The sequence below is a fragment of the Octopus bimaculoides genome, chromosome 8 (assembly GCF_001194135.2).
Source record: "Octopus bimaculoides isolate UCB-OBI-ISO-001 chromosome 8, ASM119413v2, whole genome shotgun sequence".
In the NCBI taxonomy this organism is placed as follows: Eukaryota; Metazoa; Mollusca; class Cephalopoda; order Octopoda; family Octopodidae; genus Octopus; species Octopus bimaculoides.
The window spans coordinates 22,014,247-22,019,982 of NC_068988.1; positions in this window are offsets into that span (position 1 = coordinate 22,014,247).

Below are 5,736 nucleotides of genomic sequence, written 5' to 3' on the forward strand. Positions count from 1 at the left end.
TTGCTGTAATCAATGTTAATCAGCATATCGTTTCATAATTACTACACTCAATTTGCAAATCTCAGGATTTCTTTCCGTTTCGCGGTGCAATCTTACTTTTGTGCATGTCAGTACGTTATGCCGCATATACACACGTGTGTGCATACACAGTGGCAGCAGTATAAATACACTGATCGATCCGTATATAATTTGCTGTATGTGTAGTGTGCATGTGTCTACCTGCGAATGTATGTATTTGTGTATCTGTGCGTGAGTATGAGCTTACTATATGGCATCCCCTTCTATTTGCATTTTGTCCTGCATCTACCGAAACAGATATTACCAACTCTCTGCATCAAACAAAGAACACTTAAACGGAACAACTCACCATTCAACTGAAAGCCTTTATTCATATTCACCGATTTGCTATGAAACTTAAAATCAAGCCATATCAAAAACATTTATCTAGTATATTATAATATATAATGGCATATTTGCTCCTGACGAACTTATAAATCGAAGGCACAAAGAATCGATTCGTTTTTCATTTTATTCTTCTGAGAGAGTTTTGTGATTAACCACGGCGTCTCTTTGCAAAGCGACGGTAAATGCTTTAAACGTTTGCATATAAATTTATATACAACCTTTACACAAATTCATTACTTTAATAATTATGTGAACATGTATTTATTTACACAAGTGTTTGGTTATGTATTTTAAATTAAGCATATCCTCAGGTGACGAAATGGTTGAATCATTAGAGCGTAGTTCTCAGGGAGATTCAACGTGATACAGAGTATGACAATATGCTGGGCCTTTGAATTACAGATACAAATCATTTTTACCAGCTGACTGGATTGGAGCATCGATAAATAAAGTGTCTTGGTCAAGGACACAATGCCTTGCCGGGGATCGAAGTTACAGCTGTAAGGTTGTGAGTCGAATTCCCTAGCCACTAAGCCACGCGCCTTTATCGTATATATTCAAACAAATATTGACACACAGCTATAAATTACTATATTATTTTAGGTTTTCTCCACGTCAGTCACGAATGGAGAGGCCTATCGTCAAAATTATTCCAACTGTGCCATTGTACAAGGCAAAAAAAAATCCAAGACTTCACTCTCCCAAGTTGACATCTTTTCGTCACCAGAAGAGCGTGTTTTAGTAAGAATAGGTTATTATTTCTAGTAGATCAAACAAGTGAGTAGTGACCCTTCCGCTGCGTAGGGTCCATTATGTCTGTATGTGTATATGTATCTCTTTATATGTATTTTCTCTTGTCTATGTGAGTACCTGTGGGTGTCCATAAAGTTTTGGGTTTACGTGTATTTATATTTAATTTGTATTTATGGTTTCCTATATACGGTTTCATGTTTATAGGAATGATGGCGTTCGTGTGTGCTTTTACATGTTATATGTGTGTACAACAGGCGAAGCTCTGAGCAAATAAATGCACACGCGTTTACTTTTGATTATCAGTACTGCACTGCCAGTCCGGCAGATCACCAGTTCTTGTAATCATCCACACCGCCTTTCTGTAGAGCGCCTGACTGCCATTTTACGTTCGTAAAAGTCATTTATCTGCGAAAGAAAATACACATCAGATCAGTGAATATAATTTTGTAATGCTGTTTCAACAGCAACAACAATAACAACCGCCATTATCACCACCACCATCACCACCACCACTACCAACACTTCTACAACAAGAGCAACAGCAACAGTAGACAATACAAACAAACAACAACAACAACACGAACGGCAATAACTAAAACCAACAACGTCCCCAACATCTCCCTCCGCCACGACAATTTCAGCAAACGAAGCAGTATACCTGTTTTGATTATTGAAGCTGTCTGAAGCTGAAATTGTACCCAGGGGTGGATTAAAAGCCAGAGCAGAAAGCGAATTATGTTAATAGCCCCGGGGAACGATAAAACGCTGGAAAATATTAGAATGTGAGTGGATTTCAGTATATTGCTTGCTAGCTTGTGTTTTTACAACCTGCACTAATCATAATATTGTTGATGTTTGCTGATGATATCAATAGTGTTGTTGTTGTTGTTGGTGGTGGTGTTGTCGTTACCATTGTTGCTGTTGTTGATGGTGATGGTGGTGGTGTTGTCTTGATTGTGTTAATGATGACAGTGCTGATGATGTTAGTGATGCTGTTGTGGTTATAGTTATGCTTTTATTAGTGTTGCTCATGAAAAGTCTTCTCGTTACTGTTACTGTCGGTATTGTTTATTGAGCGATGTTGGTATTGATGAAGAAGCAGTGTTGTTGTTAATGGTGATGATGGTAAAGAAGGTGGGACTGGGGAGATTGCTAGTTGTGATGGTGGTGGCGGTGATAGAGCATTGTTGATTGAGTTCTATTGTTAATGCGGAGCTTACTGCGATGGCATGACGGCAGTAACGGGTTCACGTTAGTGCTGATGTTAGCTAGAAGAGCTTCAGTCGTTTTTGTTGTTGTTTAATCCCAGGTAAACTCAAACTGAAACGTCCGAGCTATGACAATGTCATCTTTAGGTCTGGAATATCTGGAATTCCATTGGTTATGACGACGAAGGTTCAATTTGATCCGATCAACGGAACAACCTGCTCGTGAAATTAACGTGCAAGTGGCTGAGAACTCCACAGACACGCATATCCTTAACTTAGTAGTCTCAAGGAGAATCAGCGTGACACAGGTTGTGACAAAGCTGGCCATTTGAAATACATATACTACACATTTTTGCTAATCGAATGAGGAAACATCGTGAAATAAAGTGTCTTGCTCAAGGATACAACGCACCGCCAGGAATCGAACTCACCACCTCACGACCGTGATCCGAATACCCTGACTAATAAACCACGTATCTTCATATTCTGGCATATCTAGGACTAAATTATCAAACGTGATTAATCGTTTACAAAGGCTGATAAGCTATTTTGAGGCTGATTTGGCTGCCATTTCTAAGAAATTAACCAAAGTTTCCTTCGTTGATTCACTGCCGTTGGTCTGTTAATCGCTGTAGCTAGAGAATTAATTGTAAGAGTAAGGAAGGTGGTATTTTGTTGTTGATAAAATCTAGGTAAGCGCTGAACCAGCAGACACTTGATTAGTGGTATGACTATCACCTCTAGCCATGACCATCACTTTGTATCAGGCTGTGTGGAACGAGGACCACATTATTTATTCACCTCTTTTAAGATGGCTAGTTATGGTACGGGAGAAATTTGGCTGCAGTTTGAAGCAGATCGAGTGATATGGAACGATATAGAAGTACTGTTGTTGTTGGTGCTGTTCTTGAAGAATATTTTTTTATATAAATAAGGTCGAATGACTGAAGTTGCTGCTAATATCGTGGGTCCTGTTAAGGCGGTGAGCTAGCAGGATCATTAATATACTGGGCAAAATTTTAAATTTGAATTGCTCTCGAAATTGTTGGGCTTGTGCCAAAATTTCAAATCAATATTGTTGGTATTGTTAAGGCGACGAATTGGCAATCAGAATCGTTAGCACAGCGGACAAAATGCTTAGCGGTATTTCGTCCGTCTTCACTTAAAAAAAAATAAAATTTCGCCAAGGTCGACTTTGCCTTTCATATTTTCGGGGTCGATAAAGTAAATTGCAATTAAGCACGGGTGTCGATGTAATCGACTTACCCTCTCTCCCGAAATTGCTGGCCTTGTGCAAGAATTTGAATCCAATATTTGGAGTCGAAAAAGAAAAGATCTTCATCTTTCTATCAACAAATGAAATTCATTTATAGGGATGTCTTATCAGCCTAGTTTGCAAATGTTTTACATCAATTCGGCGAAATGATAGCTACCGGGTGACACAAAGAATGTAGATGTCAATATATAAAGATATGGTCAGTTCTATATTGAATGCACATCTGTTGGGTGAAGCAGACATCTCTTCTACGGAACACTAAACCACAGTACAAACTTTTTAGGTAAAAAAAAAAAGAGAATTGTTTCTATTTTGTCAGTGCATATTAATTTACAATTTCGAGAATGTATATAATGTAGAACATAAAGACAGTGTTTTTCTAAAACTCGAAACTAGTATTATCAATAAACACAGTCTCTCAAGAGTTTCACACAACATAGAAACCTGAAAAGATTCAATTTTAGATGATAAGTACAAGCATTTTAGTAAAAATATATACCAAAAGAACGACACGGAAATTTGCTATAAGCCATTTTGTGTAAATCATGTTTCCCTATCACAAGTTCAGCAAAATGATGAACACAGAACAACACCAGTTACATCCAATAATGTACACACACACACACACACACACACACACACACACACACACACACACACACACACACACACGCACACACACACACACACACACACGCACACACGCACACATACACACACAAATATGTAATATAATATAGTGTAATATATTATTTCTGGGAAATGCGTGCCTGTGGAATATCTCTTTCTATAAATTCTGAACAATATATCATTGCTAGCGGATTTTTTTAAAAACTTTTGCTATTAGAAACTTATACATACTATTATTATACATAAAACCTATTCAGATTCTAATTAGATTTGCACAGATACCTATCTCTAGACGAACAAAAAAATATCTTTACACGAGAAAGAATTAGCGAGTTGAACTCATAAAAATAATAATGTAACTCTGACGAAATTAAAATGGCGAAATTGATGTGATAGCATAACGAGAATTAATAGAAGGTTTTTACTGAATTATAATACTTATATTCTTTTCTTTCCTTTTCAGCTAAAAGAATGGATGTAAAAGCTGGATCATGTGAGACTCTTCGACACATGCAAAAGGACTCTCAGTCTTATGAAGTTCATAGTTAACAAGCGATTGACGTTAATGCTTTTTGTAAATGTTAAAAGAAACACACATGATGCAATTTGTGTATTGGAGAAAAAAGTATCATATCAAGGGAGAGAAATACGCCTCATAGAATCAGTTAAATACAAACTTACTAATGCATTATGTTATTAGTTTTCATTAGAATAATGCTTTCTAATATAGATAGAAGACCACAAAATTTTCCATAGATGAATATAATCGAGTATGTTGATCCTTCAAAGGACAAATAGTTGGGACTCAGAACGTACACAAAAAATCTAATTAACACAAAGCCTTATCGTTGACGCTCTACCAACTCTACTAATCCACCAAACAATATAACCACAATGAGATTCTCATGGAGAAGCATTAAGACACCAGATGAATTACAGATGCTTCAAAAAGTCATATGGCGCGCATATATTTTACAAAGATGATTACAGCATAGCGCGGGAACAAAACTAATTAGAGACAACTCTTTTGATGAGCTCAAGTTGTCATATATATTTATATATATATATGTATATGTATACGTACATGCAAACATACATACATACATATGTGCATGTATATATGTATGTGTATATACATATACATATATATATGTGTGTGTGTGTGTATAAATATATATTCATATGTATGTATATGTATATTAATGGCGGGGAAAATTAGATTTTGCAACATTACAGTATTTCCACAAACGTATAATCAGCGGAAATAAAGGGAAAAAGCTATAGGGTAAAATTGAAAACAAATTACACATTTGGCTTAGTGAAACCTTGACGCCATTCCTATGATGAGGCTCACCACCAACAAGGAGTATACGAACACACACACACACACACACACACACACACACACACACAAACACGTATGTATAATCTCTCTTTCCTCCCCACTCTGTCTGCACACACACA